At 44.6% G+C, this 17,847-nt stretch overlaps 1 protein-coding gene and 1 non-coding gene across 6 annotated transcripts in view; one reads left to right on the top strand and one right to left on the bottom strand.

The window, feature by feature from the left end:
• The window catches only part of Nr3c2 (nuclear receptor subfamily 3, group C, member 2), a 346,930-nt gene that overhangs the window by 90,082 nt on the left and 239,001 nt on the right, over positions 1-17,847 (bottom strand). The window lies entirely within an intron of this gene.
• On the top strand, positions 8,451-8,580 carry Gm24838. Its single transcript, XR_003947715.1, has one exon. It is a non-coding gene; the product is annotated as a small nucleolar RNA SNORA17 (small nucleolar RNA).

The following is a 17,847-nucleotide window of genomic DNA, read 5'->3' as shown; positions in this document are numbered from 1 at the left end:
AATAGCTGCATGTGGTGTGGTGTGCATTTCTTCAAACATCATGACTGCACTGATCCAAGCAAAGGCCAGACTGCAGCCTTAGGTTGCAAAGCTGGCTTACCAATGACACATAATTTTACCACAAGGACTTTCAAATTCACAGTAGGCAATGTTGGTCTTTCAATTCTCCAGCCAACCTGGAACTAAACACAAATCAAAACGGGACACAGCAAGTCTTATAGAGTGACACCTACTGGCAGAGCGTAGAATTGCAGCCTAGCTCTACCCATTGGTTAATTTTTTTTCCCCTTCTGAATATCCAGGAGCTACCAGATACTTCTTGAAGCAATAATGGGAGTGGTATAAGGAGCCAGGCTGACAAAATTCTCTACTTGTGCTAACTTTCATTCAACCAGGGGAAGAAGAGACAACTGACGAGGCTGTCAGATATAATGGACGGCACTGAGACAGTTGTGCTGGGGAAAAAACGGAAAGAAGCCCTAACAGTAAGGCCCTAACAGCAAAGGTGATTTTTCTTTCCAATTTTTTTATTAGTATTTTCTTCATTTACATTTCAAATGCTATCCTGAAAGTCCTCTATACCGCCCCCCCGCCCCCGCCCTGCTCTCCTACCCACTCACTCCCACTTCTTGGCCCTGGTGTTCTCCTGTACTGGGGCATATAAAGTTTGCAAGACCAAGGGGCCTCTCTTCCCAATGATGGAGGACTAGGCCATCTTCTGATACATATGCAGCTAGAGACACAAGCTCTGGGGGTGCTGGTTAGTTCATATTGTTGTTCCACCTATAGGGTTGCAGATCCGCAAAGGTGTTTTTTAAATAAAAATGTAAAGATTCTTCAGTGTACCTATGGGGCCACCCTGGCAGAGGAAAAGGTAAACATTGTACAAAATGGGCATCAGTAGTGGGCGGGTTTCAGGAGGAACGTGGGCACAGAAGCGGGGTGGAAGGGAAAGCAAAATGGAAGTGGGGGTCCAGGGCTAACACAAGCCTGTTTGGGGGCCTTAGAGGCCACAGGCAGGCTTTGGACGATATTTTGGGTGACATGAGAAGGCCCTGGACTTGAGACCTTGAAGCAGGACCACTCTAGTTGTTGGATAGAAAACTGACCTCAGTGGTTTAAGGGCAAAGGACAGGGACCTGTGCTGCTAGGGTGCAGCACTGCATTCAAGAGAAGGATGAACAGGGCTTGGGTCAGTGTGATGAGGCCAGATCCTAGAGGAACTCTGGAGATAGATCTGCTAAGTGTTTTGGTGAGTTGAAGATCCTGGGCTAACCAATAGAACGATCAACCGCTTTTAATCACAATTGAAGTCGGACGCCTTCACAAAAGAACGTTGGCAGTTAGTCATCCAGGCATGGTATGAGGAATGGGTTATCAGCTCAGGCTGCTATTGTAAGTCATGAGACAGGGTGAGGTCATATGGTGGGTGAGCACAGACTGCAGAGAGCGGGTCTGAGGGTGACTCCTAAAGACAATTGGATAGCAGACAGTCTCACTGAACCCCGTAACAGTGAACTGGTTAGGTTAGAGTCCTCCCCTCAGCACACCACTATCATGTCCCCTTGGTTGATAATTTCTAATTATAATATATATATATATATATGTATATATACATATAAAATAAATATAATTTCTAAGTATAATAGCTATCCAGCAAAATAACCCATATCCCTTAATATAATACATCACATAAAACAATTTAACCTGGAGTGCCATCTCTATAACAATTTGGTAAATCTTAATAACAATAATAAAATAATAGTAATGGAATAGGAAAATCCTACAAAACAAGAAATTAAATCCTACCATCATTATAACCTAAGAGTTATTTTATTTTTAGACCGGAGGTTTTTAATGAACATACTTAGTATACAAAGTCTAGATGGTAGGCAGTAACAAGCAATTAATATAATAAAGAAGTTTCTTCTTTTAAAATAAAAGCCCAGATCTCTACTATTGTACTATCTATAGAAGCCTTATGACAAGCCTACCATGCAGGCCAGGCAGTTGCTACGCTGTTGTTTTCCAAAGGAAACACAAGCTGGAGCTGGTAACGTGGCAAAGCACAGAATCACAATTCAGAAAGCCTGGTGGTACTGGCCTTCCTCAAGGCCAGAGGGCTTTCTAAAGAGCAGTTGACAATATAATCTGCTGGTGGAAAGTGCTCTTTGGAAATAATAAACAATGGAGTGTTTTTGAGTAAAGCACTCTCATTTTACTGGGAAGAACTTCCATTGGTAACTGGCATTATGTGCTTTTTACATCGGATGAGACTGAATGCCCAGCTGCAGGTTTCATCTGTAACTCACAATGAATTAAGTCAACTTTAAACTTTAAAGAAATAACAAAATGTAATCTTAATTTATTTCAATTTATCAAGGATTTATGGGGGCCACCTATTGTGCAAAGGCAACAAGACTTGCATAAGGTACTGGTCTCATGGGCTGTCAATTCCTTTTCATTTCTATAGATGATAATAAGTGTAAGAAAGCCACATTGGCATATAAGAGTGAGCAAGGAATGTCTCTATCTCTCACGGACAGGGAAGACTTTCTCTGTTGTTTTTAGAATGAAAGGCCAGGATGAATATATGATCAGCATGCTGTAAAGATACAAGATCCTATAACAGCTGCAGAATGCTTTCCTTCCAGGCGGCTCTGTCTGCCACAGGCAGGACAGGAGAATTGCAGGAGACTACTGTAGACATCTTCTAATAGATTCCTGATAATTCTCTTCCATACTTTGTAGTTGTACAAACATTAAAGGTTTATAAAATCTAATTACAATTTTTTAAAAAAATGTGTGTGAGTTTTGCCTGCATGTCTTTCTGTGCACCACCTGCATACATGGTGCCTGGAGAGGCCAGAAGAGGGTACTGGAGCCTCCATAACTGAAATTACTATTGTTTGTGAACCATCATGTGGGTGTTAGGAATCGAACCTTGGTCCTTTGGAGAATCAGTCAGGACTCTTAACTACTGAGCTGTCTCTCTACCTCCCACTTTAGAAATCTGGGTTGCACTTAACACAAATGTGTGATTTGTGTTTCATCCTTTAGTTCCTGTTATATCGACAAGAAGGAGGAGAGAGGGAGAGAGGGAGGGAGTGAGGGAGGGAGAGAGAAGAGAAGAGAAGAGAAGAGAAGAGAAGAGAAGAGAAGAGAAGAGGAGATCTGGATTTCTGAAAACACTGTGCTCTCCTTGTGTTAAGATAGCAAGGCCAGAAGAAGTCACCTCTTAGGTTATGTGGGATAAATAATTTTGTACAGAAATATTAACGTAAGTAGACAAACGGAATCCTGACCAAGGAGCAGTGGCCAGGAATGACAACTAAAGGAGTACTCAGCAGTCATCCAGGAGGTCCTGGGGTGCCACTGCAGATTTCTGCTTATAGAATGTCATGCATCAGGAAGATTAATCTTAAGGTTATGTGACAAGTTAGGAGAGTGCAATGGGGCCATTGTTACAGATTCCCATCAAAGTTCAGAGATGCCTATATGGAAACTAGTAGCTGTATACTAGTCAGCAGATAGGGTCATAGGAATAATTTTGGGTTAAAATGAAAGACAAAAAACTAAGAAAAAATAAACATGATTTCTCTCTGAGTTATGTATTAACTGTGAGGGTAGTTCTACATTTAAGCAATGACATGCCAGCTTTTAGCAGATAAGCCTCCTGCAGATACTTTTGAATTTTCCAAGAATGAGGTGGGGTGAAGAATTTAAAGGTGCCTAGGAGTGACCAAATGCAGGGAAGACACTGGAGGGAAATTGACCACTAAAAAAGAGAACCCTCTAGGCAAGGTTTTGTGGTTGACCAGCCTCACCCCACCCAGCCTTGTGACTCATGTAGTATAAGATGTCTAGAAACAAACAAAGCAAAACAAAACAAAACAAAACAAAACAAAACAAAACAAAACAAAACAAAACCAGGCTTTGGGACTGTTGTAAACGATGGAGATGGAAGGAGAAAGACCTGGAAAGTTAAGTAGGAGGCTCCAGAAGTGCACATTAGACATCAAGGCACACAGGGGAGTGTGGTGGAAGGCTGGCCTGAGGAACAGGTGTCTCAGAGGCCACCCACCTGAGGGGAACAGAGCTTGAATTCCACAAAGGTAAGGAGATTCAAAGACTTCTGACTTTAGTTTGAAATCCCAAAGGCTCAGGCCACATACCTCACAATTAGGGCAAAATAAATGCCCCCCCCCCCCACACAAAGGCTCTCAAAGTTCAAGGTGACCTGCCATTGACTTAATTCACTAGTAGATTAGAATCCATGATCTCTCAGAGAAATGTAGCAAAACCCAGAATCTTCAGAATAACCAGACTGCAATAACATTGGAAACAAACAAATAGAAAAAATGAGCCAAAGTCGATAGAAAAAAATAAATCAGTAGAAAGTGCTTTATAAATAACCTAAGGGCTGGGATTAGAAGCACCTGGAAGTTACTGTATATTAAAAAAAAAAAGACTGTACAAAGTAAAAAAAATGAGAGGTAACAACAATAATATCTAAACTAAGAAATCGGCTGTGAAAAAAATGTAATATCAAATGTCCAGTTAAGCCTTAATATTTTATTAAATAAAGCAATCCAGATTTTGCTTTTGTCTTAAATAAATGGTAAAATTCTATGTATATCAAAGAATTGTTATAAAATAAAATTAAAATTAAACTCTATATGGTTTATCATGAGTTAAAAAAAAAAGGAATGAGAGCTAAGTGATGTAGAACCAGTAAGCAATGAAGACAGATAAAGGAGCAAAAACAGATGGAAATTTAGAAACTGAAATGTGTAGCATTTAAGAGTTATTGTTTAGAATTATCAAGATACTGGATGTTCAGCAAGAATGCATCAGTGAAAGAAGTAAATATAACCGAAGTTGTTCAAACTGAAACACAAGACAAAAATAATTTAAAAATAAATGAGGAAACATTGGTAATATGTGGCATAGCACAAATTATTTAGCATGTGTAACTACAGTTCCAGAACAAGAGAAAGGATAGAGCAAAGAAATATATTTGAAGATGTTCAAATTTAAGGAAGGGATATTAAAAATTCCATTGCTGTAAGTTTTGAATGTTATATTTGAAATGGTATAGATGAATTCTCTGTAATCTGTGGTAATAAAAATATGTCTTTTATATAATCTTTAGCAATGGTTCTTAAACTATGCTGACTATTTTATAAACATTACCTAAGAAGTCATTAGAAATGTATATTCACTGTTCCTTTTTCAAATCTCTGAGTTGGAGAGTTGAAATCTGTGTTTCACGTAACCAAAAGTCTGATGCACGTTGAGAAGCAAATCCATATAACATACGGTACAACACTACAATAACAGATCTAGGTTAAGAGATAGAGGTATAAAAGAGAATACTAAAACAATTAATTCAAAGAAGGACAAAGGAAAATATAGGTGAACAATTAACAATTTACATGAGAAGCAAAAAAAGTCAAAGATATAAAGCAAGAATAAATTACAATGTAAATGGTCTAAAGTCAACGATGGTAGACTAGTTTTAAAAGCAAGTTGCAGTATGTGCTAAGGTGTATTTTAAACATAAAAACATGGAGAGATTACAAATTAAATGTGGAAAAATACAATACAATACAAAGAGTAAGCATAAGAAAGTTGATGTGTTGGGCTGGAGAGATGGCTCAGCGGTTAAGAGCACTGGCTGCTCTTCCAGAGGTCCTGAGTTCAATTCCCAGCAACTACATGGTGGCTCACAACCATCTGTAATGGGATCTGACGCCCTCTTCTGGTGTGTCTGACAGCGACAGTGTGATCACAAATTAAAAAAAAAAAAAAAAAAAAAAAAGGCCGGGCGTGGTAGCTCACGCCTTTAATCCCAGCACTTGGGAGGCAGAGGCAGGTGGATTTCTGAGTTTGAGGCCAGCCTGGTCTACAAAGTGAGTTCCAGGACAGCCAGGGCAGAGAAACCCTGTCTCGAAAAACCAAAAACCAAAACCCACCACCACCACCACCACCAAAAAAAGAAAGCTGATGTGACTACATTAATATCAGAGAAGGAGGACTTTAAAACTTCAAAGAGTACTGCTAGAGATACAGAATACGATTTTATACTGATCAAAGTGGAATTATAACAACACCAAATACATAGAAGATATATATATAATACATATATTATTTCATATATGTGTGATTGGACTACTTCAAAAAGTTCTCTTATAAACTTTTGTACAAAACATATAGCATAGTACTCTGGAAAAATGGTTCATATGCTACTGAAGAAACTAGAGGCGTATAAACAACACACTGCGTGGGAATCTGATGATGCATACATGTTAGAAGAATTAATCAGTGTATAAGTAGTGCGTTATTAAGTTAATACGTGCACACAGCACATGCAACTTGTTGTGGATTTAGTCTAATGCTACTTAGGTTGATTGGGTCCCCAAAATTGCAGGAGCATCCTCATGTCCACACATAAGATGCTGAGGGTCCCTGTCCCTGGTTGGTTTTGATTGGTCTTATTGCCAGTGGCCAATGGCTGGGCAGTGAGACAGAAGTGGAACTTTTAGGATTCCTGAGCAAGGGACAGAGGGAGGAGGAGGAAGAGAGCTGCCATGCCAGGAGAGGAGTAGCTGCTATGCCTGAGAAGTGCAGGACAGACAGACAGCCAACATGTAAGAGCCAAGGAAGAGTGGCCTCAGCCCTCCCATCTAGACTGGGTCTAGGGCAGCAAAGATTGAATATAGATTTTAGTAAGTAATGACTCGGGAATATTGGTGGGGAGGTGTTAGCCAATGGAGCTTAAGAAGTGGCCCAGCCACTTATGTTAAGGGCATATTAAATATAAGGCTGTGGTGTGTGTGTGTGTGTGTGTGTGTGTGTGTGTGTGTGTGTTTTTCATTCAGGAACCCAGAACACTGGGACGAGTAGCCTGGAATGATTTGAGTAGTAATACTTGGGTTTAGCAACAATAACTTGCAGGCTAATGCAGTATACCGTGCAGGCACAGAACTATAGTAACGAATGCTTACCCAGGATTCCTAAGTAACTGGCTTACAAAGGATACACAGAATGGAAAATGGTTTGGCTCCATTTCCAGTGTTCTGCTGAACTCCCCCCCCCCCATACTATAACCATTAGGGAAATGAGCTCTAAGGAAGTATGGAGGCCCATCCTAGCCTTTGTGGGGCAGAGACATAAAGATCATAAATCCAACCCCAGTCTCTCTCTTCTATATGGCAAATCTGAGGTCAGCCTAGGCAATATGAAACCGCCAACCAACACATGGTTGGAGTCATGGTTCCTGCTGCATATGTAGCAGAGGATGGCCTAATCGGCCATCAATGGGAGGAGAGGCCCTTAGTCCTGTGAAGGCTCAATGCCCCAGTATAGGGGGAATGCCAGGGCCAGGAAGCAGGAGTGGGTGGGTTGGTGAGTAGGGGGAGGAGGGAGGGGATAGGGGGAGGGGGTTTTCGGAGAGGAAACTAGGAAAGGGGATAACATTTGAAATGTAAATAAAGAAAATATCTAATTAAAAAACTGCCTAAGAAAGGAAGGAAGGAAGGGAGGGAGGGAGGGAGGGAGGGAGGGAGGGAGGGAGGGAGGGAGAGAGGGAGGGAGGGAGGGAGGAAGGAATAAGGGAGGAAGGAATGAAGCCAGAAAGGCAGGAGTATCTTTCTGAGGCTGACTGGCAAGTGAGGCTGTTGATTTGGGCCCAACCTTCTTGCCCCACAGAGGCTGTATCCTTCCCCAGTGAGGCTGGTCAGTCTGTGATGCCAGCAGTTGTGTTAGGCTTGGGAGGAAAGGCAGCCAGTCTAGGTTCCAGAAGGCTTCCAAGGTGAGGGCCAATGTGGATGGAGTATCCAGATGTTGGGATCCGCAAGCATGGGTAGCACAAGCTAAAAAAGTGACTGGAAACCCAGACTTGAGTACTCAGAAAAGAAACCAAAGGAAATTAACCAAGCTGAGCTTTAGAAAAAAACAAAATACAAGCTATTATTTTTTTTCTGCGTTGTTTCAAACTGTAAAATTGTTTTGTTTTTAATTGTAGGATAATTTAGGCAGTGCTTAAAAGGAAACATTGTTTCCGAAATTATAGAAAGCAACAAAAGTTTTCTTTGCCACCCCTCCCTCCCAAAATTAAGATCAACTTTGTGCTATTCTTGACCTAGAGCCAAATGAGAGAGAAAAAAGAAAAATATTGAGGGATACAGGGTCTTAGAGTAACATAAGAACAGGGCAGGCAGAGGCTGGAAGGCCATGGGGAGGAGAGCAGGAAGGGATTGGCTTTGCATCCAAAGCCTGTGGGCTCAGAGGCGGACTCAGCCACAGTGGAATGAAAATCCTCACTCAGAATGCTTTGTTTCAGTCTTGGTCTCCTAAACTATAAAATGGAAACATCACAGCCAAAATGGTAAATGGCAATATGGGTTCAAGCAAGGAGGCATCAACAATGCTGCCCTAGAGGCAATACAGCAATACAGGTGTGGTGGCGTGGCTTCTATGTCAGATGTGCATCAGTACATGGCCGAGAGGGGCGAGCCTCTGTCTACATTCAGTGTTCTGACCTGGGAATATCTGAATGATTAGTAGCCTAACACTCCCTGGGAAAAAAAAAGCTAGCCTGAGGTGGATACCCTTCTGGCATGCAGGCCCACACTGGCTCTCAGGGGCAAGGCGCAAGCCAGAGACTAAAAGAGCCCCATCTGAGACTGTGGGCCCCAGACAGATGGCTCTCATGTCAGGTCCAGACAGGAAGGGCGTCATACAGAGTAGGGTTGGGACAGACAATGCCCATGATAACCCCTGCCTGGCATCACAATGTACAGGTGGGTTATAGCACTCCTGAGACCACTCCTGTGATGACCCCAGACAGTCAGAGACCCCAGCCATCACTAAGAGGAGCAAGTATGTGGTGGAGAAATGGAAATGAAAGAGAAATAGAAGGATGTGGACACAGTGAAAACATGCAGAACTGGAGACTTGAGGGTAGTGAGCTAGCTGATGTGAGTAGGAGCTGATGACCTGGGACTGTGGGACCCTGGCCTGTGCTGCTGCTGGGTCCACACCTGGGTCTGTAGCCCTGCAGCAGCAGGGGACTGTTACCACCAACAGCCAGATGGACATCCTTGGTCTCGGTCTGGGAACATTGCTATCAGGACTGGCCCCACCCCTAACCTGGGATCAAGAAAGATCTGGCCCTGGGGGCATGAGAGCAGCAAGCTGACCCCACCCTGGCCAGCTGCAGTATTTGGGAGAGCCCCTCTGCCCCGCATTGCTAGAGTTGCGGGTTGAGCTGGATGATATAGCATAGGAAAGTGGCACTGCACCATGCAGTGGTGTGAATGGGTGAGAGATACCCTCCTCCCCTTCACCCCTCACCACCTGCAGCAGGCAGAAGACCTGGGACCCTGGAGTCCTAAGAGCAGGAGAGCTAGCTGGCTCAGGCCCTCACCTGCTGCAGCACTGGGGGAGTGGGCCCTGTGGCTTGTCTGGGCAGCAGAGTAGAGCTGACCCTGGGGGGATGGGTAGGGACGAGCCAGCCCTGAGGGCTTGCTTGAGTGAGGGAAAGCTGGCTTTGCCTATTAATCTGCTAGGTGCTGTCTTCAAGGGAGAGATCCCTGTTGTGGATTTGGCTTATTGCTTACATTATGTTAACTGGGTTCCCAAATTACGTGAGAATTCACATGTCTTCCTGTGAGATGCTGATGGTCCCTGCCCCAGCAGGTCCTCATTGGTAAATAAGATTGGCTGGGCTGGGAGACAGAGGCGGGACTTCAGATGTCCCAGGCAAGGGAGACACAGGAAGGATGAGGTTTTAGAGTCACCATGACAGGGAAGCCTAAGAGTTGGAGGAGAGAAAGCATACAAGCAGGTAAGAATCAGGCAAGATTCCCCCACTGGGTCTGGGGTAGCAGAGAGGAAATATAGATTTTAGTAATTAATAATTCAGGAATATTGGAGCAGAGGTGTTAGCAACATGGGAGTGTTTGGCAGTGGCCCAGCCATTGAGCTGCTTAGGGCATATTAAATTTAAAGTTGCGTGTGTGCCTTTCATTCGTGAACCCAAAGCATTTGGATGGGTAGCGAGAAGCTCTCGTGCCCATCCACTTGGGAATTTAGAGCAGACTAACTTATTACCACTTCAGATCCCTCCCCTTCCTTCCCCTTTGCCACTAGTGGCAGCTGGGAGAGTTGGTCCTCCCCTCACCTGCTTTGGCACTCAGGATAGCAGGTCCTGCACTTTGCCTGGGCAGCATGGTAAGGCTGGCCAGGTGAGGGGTGTGTTGGGTATGTGTTGCCAGTGAGCCCACCAGCTCAGATACCTCTCAGGTCCAGGGCTTTGAGTTGGCCCACCCCAACATCTAGCCCATCTACGAACTGCTGCAGTGTATGAAGGAGTCAGTCCTACTGATCCACAGCTGCAGGGTCTCCATGACACAGGGCATCAACGGGAGAGCCGAGAGGAGTCCCATGAGGATCCAGTACTGATGGAGTAGCAGGAGCCAGAGGCCTCGAACCAGCCCAAGGAGTCATTGCAATGAAACTTTGCAAGCAAAGAAATGTGGACAAAAGGTATACTGGGGGCACACAGTGACACATTATAGCTTCTACAAAGAGATTTTTTCTCTGTCAGGGGGTGGTTGCAAGGGTGGAAAGCGGGGACAAGTGGAGAGGGTGACGAGTGGGGTTGGGGAACTTAATGTGAAATTCAGAAAGAACCAATAAAAAGTTTTTTTTAAATGCGTCAACAAGAAGTGTAAAATCTGGCCTAAAGACTCAAAAAAAATAATTAAATTAATTTAAATAATGGTAGTATTGACACTCATCCTGGGTTTGATTAGTTCACTTTAAAAAAAAAGGTAAAGTGAGAAAACTCAAATAATAACTGTCAGCTCTTAATTAAATATAAGTGAGCAGTACACATCTCCAGCCATGATTCAACTCCAACTGCAGTCAACAAATGTGTGTGTGTGTATTCATATGCATATGCATGCACACGCCCAAGTGATCTAACCCAAGGGCCTTACGCCATTTAGTCAAGTACTCTTCTAGTGAGCCATTGCAAAGATTCTCAAGGCAAGGCTGAAGGAGTCAACACACAGCCCATCCATCATCTCCAAGATTTTACATTGTAGAGGGTCAGGAGCGTGGAGAAGATGGAATAAGTCATATGGAATTGATATAATGTTACTTTAAGATACAGCTATACAAGGGGTGGGGGAGAAGGAGGCCTTTATGAAGAGGGGACCAGTCAGGAATGGGGTGGGGTACAGTGTGAGTATTAGTAAAGTACAATGGATGGCATATATGAAAATGTCATAATGGAATCTATTATGTGCATGTTAATTAACAAAGGAAAGGAAGGAACCCTCTGAGTCAAGTCCTAGAGAATGTTTAGAATTTGAAACACTGAGAGGACAGATGTACAGATGTACAGCCACTCAGCAACCCGAACAAAGATTTTGCTCCAAGAGAGGCAGGGGCATAGTTGATGTGGGGGGACAAGGGTCAGGCAGACCGGAGCTCTGGCTGAGCAGCAATCTGCATGGTGAAGTAACGAGAGCCTGCCAAAGCTCGGAAGACGAAGCCCCTTCTGCTGTGGGATCTGGAGGGCCTTCCAAGGCCCGTATGTGGAAGGCTTGGTTCCTCAGCTCATACCATTCCTAGGAGGTGGTAAAACCGCTAAGAGGTGGAGCCTAGGGAGAGGAAGTTTGTTGGGAGCCGCCCCCACATTCGCCGTCACAAGATGGCGCTGACATCCTGTGTTCTAAGTGGTAAACAAATAATCTGCGCATGTGCCAAGGGTATTTTACGACTACTTGTACTCTGCCTTTCCCGTGAACGTCAGCTCGGCCATGGGCTGCAGCCAATCAGGGAGTGATGCGTCCTAGGCGAAATATAACTCTCCTAAATAGGAAAGGGGTTTCGGTTTCAATATAGGGGTGGCTTTCGCTTTTGGGGCTGGGGGTTTGCGCTCCTAGCTCCTGAAGATGTAAGCAATAAAGTTTTGCCGCAGAAGATTCTGGTCTGTTGTGTTCTTCCTGGCCGGGCGTGAGAACGCGTGTAAGAATTGGTGCCGAATTCCGGGACGAGAAATTCCGGGACGAGAAAAAATCCGGGACGAAAAAATACAAGAAAACTCGGGACCGGCGCAAGGAAGATCCCTCATTCCAGAACCAGAACTGCGGGTCGCGGTAATAAAGGTTCCCGTAAAGCAGACTGTTGAGAAGGATTCAACTGCATGAATTCAGAACTTTTCAGCTGGGGAACGAGAGTACCAGTGAGTACAGCTTTACGAGGTAAGTCTGGTCTTGAACTTTCTAAGGAAATTCAAGACAGTCTATCAGAAGTAAAGTGGAAAATGTTTGGCCTTGAATTTTTTCTAGTGTTAGAAGCCCTTTTGTTCCTTTTCACATGTTATCAAGTGGTTAAGGCAGGGCGGATTCTAGATGAAATTCAGGGCAATCTATCAGAAGTAAAGCGGGGAGAGAGAGTAGGAGCAAAGAGAAAATATGGTACACAAAATAAGTATACAGGCCTTTCCAAGGGTCTTGAACCCGAGGAAAAGTTTAGGTCAGGTAAGAATACCTGGGGAGAGATTAGAAGGAAGGAAAAGAAAAAAGAAAAGAAAAAAGATCGATTAGCGGAGGTCTCTAGGAGATACTCGTCACTAGATGAGCTCAGGAAGCCAGCTCTTAGTAGCTCTGAAGCAGATGAAGAATTCTCCTCTGAGAAAACAGACTGGGAGGAAGAAGCAGCCCATTACCAGCCAGCTAATTGGTCAAGAAAAAAGCCAAAAGCGGCTGGCGAAAGCCAGCGTACTGTTCAACCTCCGGGCAGTCGGTTTCAAGGTCCGCCCTATGCGGAGCCCCCGCCCTGCGTAGTGCGTCAGCAATGCGCAGAGAGGCAATGCGCAGAGAGGCAGTGCGCAGAGAGGCAGTGCGCAGAGAGGCAGTGCGCAGAGAGGCAGTGCGCAGAGAGGCAGTGCGCAGACTCATTCATTCCCAGAGAGGAACAAAGGAAAATACAACAGGCATTTCCGGTCTTTGAAGGAGCCGAGGGTGGGCGTGTCCACGCTCCGGTAGAATACTTACAAATTAAAGAACTTGCCGAGTCGGTCCGTAAATACGGAACCAATGCTAATTTTACCTTGGTGCAGTTAGACAGGCTCGCCGGCATGGCACTAACTCCTGCTGACTGGCAAACGATTGTAAAAGCCGCTCTCCCTAGTATGGGCAAATATATGGAATGGAGAGCGCTTTGGCACGAGGCTGCACAAGCGCAGGCCCGAGCAAACGCAGCTGCTTTGACTCCAGAGCAGAGAGATTGGACTTTTGACTTGTTAACGGGTCAGGGAGCTTATTCTGCTGATCAGACAAACTACCATTGGGGAGCTTATGCCCAAATTTCCTCCACGGCTATTAGGGCCTGGAAGGCGCTCTCCCGAGCAGGTGAAGCCACTGGGCAGTTAACAAAGATAATCCAGGGACCTCAGGAGTCCTTCTCAGATTTTGTGGCCAGAATGACAGAGGCAGCAGAGCGTATTTTTGGAGAGTCAGAGCAAGCTGCGCCTCTGGTAGAACAGCTCATCTATGAGCAAGCCACAAAGGAGTGCCGAACGGCCATAGCCCCAAGAAAGAACAAAGGCTTACAAGACTGGCTCAGGGTTTGTCGAGAGCTTGGGGGACCTCTCAGCAATGCAGGTTTAGCGGCTGCCATCCTTCAATCCCAAAACCGCTCCATGGGCAGAAATAATCAGAGGACATGTTTTAACTGCGGAAAGCCTGGGCATTTTAAGAAAGATTGCAGAGCTCCAGATAAACAGGGAGGGACTCTCACTCTTTGCTCTAAGTGTGGCAAGGGTTATCATAGAGCCGACCAGTGTCGCTCTGTGAGGGATATAAAGGGCAGAATCCTTCCCCCACCTGATAGTCAATCAGCTTATGTGCCAAAAAACGGGTCATCGGGCCCTCGGTCCCAGGGCCCTCAAAGATATGGGAACCAGTTTGTCAGGACCCAGGAAGCAGTCAGAGAGGCGACCCAGGAAGACCCACAAGGGTGGACCTGCGTGCCGCCTCCGACTTCCTATTAATGCCTCAAATGAGTATTCAGCCGGTGCCAGTGGAGCCTATACCATCCTTGCCCCCGGGAACCATGGGCCTTATTCTCGGCCGGGGTTCACTCACCTTGCAGGGCTTAGTAGTCCACCCTGGAGTTATGGATTGTCAACATTCCCCTGAAATACAGGTCCTGTGCTCAAGCCCTAAAGGCGTTTTTTCTATTAGTAAAGGAGATAGGATAGCTCAGCTGCTGCTCCTCCCTGATAATACCAGGGAGAAATTTGCAGGACCTGAGATAAAGAAAATGGGCTCCTCAGGAAATGATTCTGCCTATTTGGTTGTATCTTTGACCATCCCCTCTATTAATCACATGGAACCTGATAAGAGGTATCAATGGAAGGTCTTACCACAGGGAATGTCCAATAGTCCTACTATGTGTCAACTTTATGTACAAGAAGCTCTTTTGCCAGTGAGGGAACAATTCCCCTCTTTAATTTTGCTCCTTTACATAGATGACATCCTCCTGTGCCATAAAGACCTTACCATGCTACAAAAGGCATATCCTTTTCTACTTAAAACTTTAAGTCAGTGGGGTTTACAGATAGCCACAGAAAAAGTCCAAATTTCTGATACAGGACAATTTTTGGGCTCTGTGGTGTCCCCAGATAAGATTGTGCCCCAAAAGGTAGAGATAAGAAGAGATCACCTCCATACCTTAAATGATTTTCAAAAGCTGTTGGGAGATATTAATTGGCTCAGACCTTTTTTAAAGATTCCTTCCGCTGAGTTAAGGCCTTTGTTTGGTATTTTAGAAGGAGATCCTCATATCTCCTCCCCTAGGACTCTTACTCTAGCTGCTAACCAGGCCTTACAAAAGGTGGAAAAAGCCTTACAGAATGCACAATTACAACGTATTGAGGATTCGCAGCCTTTCAGTTTGTGCGTCTTTAAGACAGCACAATTGCCAACCGCAGTTTTGTGGCAGAATGGGCCATTGTTGTGGATCCATCCAAACGTATCCCCAGCTAAAATAATAGATTGGTATCCTGATGCAATTGCACAGCTTGCCCTTAAAGGCCTAAAAGCAGCAATCACCCACTTTGGGCGAAGTCCATATCTTTTAATTGTACCTTATACCGCTGCACAGGTTCAAACCTTGGCAGCCACATCTAATGATTGGGCAGTTTTAGTTACCTCCTTTTCAGGACAAATAGATAACCATTATCCAAAACATCCAATTTTACAGTTTGCCCAAAATCAATCTGTTGTTTTTCCACAAATAACAGTAAGAAACCCACTTAAAAATGGGATTGTGGTATATACTGATGGATCAAAAACTGGCATAGGTGCCTATGTGGCTAATGGTAAAGTGGTATCCAAACAATATAATGAAAATTCACCTCAAGTGGTAGAATGTTTAGTGGTTTTAGAAGTTTTAAAAACCTTTTTAGAACCCCTTAATATTGTGTCAGATTCCTGTTATGTGGTTAATGCAGTAAATCTTTTAGAAGTGGCTGGAGTGATTAAGCCTTCCAGTAGAGTTGCCAATATTTTTCAGCAGATACAATTAGTTTTGTTATCTAGAAGATTTCCTGTTTATATTACTCATGTTAGAGCCCATTCAGGCCTACCTGGCCCCATGGCTCTGGGAAATGATTTGGCAGATAAGGCCACTAAAGTGGTGGCTGCTGCCCTATCATCCCCGGTAGAGGCTGCAAAAAATTTTCATAACAATTTTCATGTGACGGCTGAAACATTACGCAGTCGTTTCTCCTTGACAAGAAAAGAAGCCCGTGACATTGTTACTCAATGTCAAAGCTGCTGTGAGTTCTTGCCAGTTCCTCATGTGGGAATTAACCCACGCGGTATTCGACCTCTACAGGTCTGGCAAATGGATGTTACACATGTTTCTTCCTTTGGAAAACTTCAATATCTCCATGTGTCCATTGACACATGTTCTGGCATCATGTTTGCTTCTCCGTTAACCGGAGAAAAAGCCTCACATGTGATTCAACATTGCCTTGAGGCATGGAGTGCTTGGGGGAAACCCAAACTCCTTAAGACTGATAATGGACCAGCTTATACGTCTCAAAAATTCCAGCAGTTCTGCCGTCAGATGGACGTAACCCACCTGACTGGACTTCCATACAACCCTCAAGGACAGGGTATTGTTGAGCGTGCGCATCGCACCCTCAAAGCCTATCTTATAAAGCAAAAGAGGGGAATTGAAGAGATTTTACCCCGAGCACCAAGAGTGTCTGTGTCTATGGCACTCTTTACACTCAATTTTTTAAATATTGATGCTCATGGCCATACTGCGGCTGAACGTCATTGTACAGAGCCAGATAGGCCCAATGAGATGGTTAAATGGAAAAATGTCCTTGATAATAAATGGTATGGCCCGGATCCTATTTTGATAAGATCCAGGGGAGCGGTTTGTGTTTTCCCACAGAATGAAGACAACCCATTTTGGATACCAGAAAGACTCACCCGAAAAATCCAGACTGACCAAGGGAATACTGATGTCCCTCGTCTTGGTGATGTCCAGGGCGTCAATAATAAAGAGAGAGCAGCGTTGGGGGATAATGTCGACATTTCCACTCCCAATGACGGTGATGTATAATGCTCAAGTATTCCCCTGCTTTTTTACCACTAACTAGGAACTGGGTTTAGCCTTGATTCAGACAGCCTTGGCTCTGTCTGGACAGGTCCAGACGACTGACACCATTAACACTTTGTCAGCCTCAGTGACTACAGTCATAGATAAACAGGCCTCAGCTAATGTCAAGATACAGGGTGGTCTCATGCTGGTTAATCAACTCATAGATCTTGTCCAGAAACAACTAGATGTATTATGGCAAATAGCTCAGCTGGGGTGTAAACAAAAGTTTCCGAGATTGTGTGTTACTTCCATTCAGTATGAGAAATTTACTAGGACAGCTAATTTGTCAAAAAGTCTTTTTCAGTATATGTTACAGAATTGGATGGCTGAATTTGAACAGATCCTTCGGGAATTGAGACTTCAGGTCAACTCCACGCGCTTGGACCTGTCCCTGACCAAAGGATTACCCAATTGGATCTCCTCAGCATTTCCCTTCTTTAAAGAATGGGTGGGATTGATATTATTTGGAGATACACTTTGCTGTGGATTAGTGTTGCTTCTCTGGTTGGTCTGTAAGCTTAAGGCCCAAACTAGGAGAGACAAGGTGGTTATTGCCCAGGCGCTTGCAGGACTAGAACATGGAGCTTCCCCTGATATATCTATGCTTAGGCAATAGGTCGCTGGCCACTCAGCTCTTATATCCCATGAGGCTAGTCTCATTGCACGGGATAGAGTGAGTGTGCTTCAGCAGCCCGAGAGAGTTGCACGGCTAAGCACTGCAATAGAAGGGCTCTGCGGCATAAAATGAGCCTATTCTAGGGAGACATGTCATCTTTCAAGAAGGTTGAGTGTTCAAGTGTCCTTCCCCCAGAAAAAACAACACGGGACCAGACCAGGACCCCTCTGGGTGATGAGCCTGGGAGGAGGTTATGTGTACGGCTCCTTTACCTACACACTGGGGATTTGACCTCTATCTCCACTCTCATTAATATGGGTGGCCTATTTGCTCTTATTAAAAGAAAAGGGGGAGATGTTGGGAGCCGCCCCCACATTCGCCGTCACAAGATGGCGCTGACATCCTGTGTTCTAAGTGGTAAACAAATAATCTGCGCATGTGCCAAGGGTATTTTACGACTACTTGTACTCTGCCTTTCCCGTGAACGTCAGCTCGGCCATGGGCTGCAGCCAATCAGGGAGTGATGC

The sequence above is a fragment of the Mus musculus genome, chromosome 8, assembly GCF_000001635.26.
Source record: "Mus musculus strain C57BL/6J chromosome 8, GRCm38.p6 C57BL/6J".
Classification (NCBI taxonomy): Eukaryota; Metazoa; Chordata; class Mammalia; order Rodentia; family Muridae; genus Mus; species Mus musculus.
Note: the sequence above shows the minus strand (reverse complement) of the source record. Positions and strands in the feature narration are given on the sequence as shown.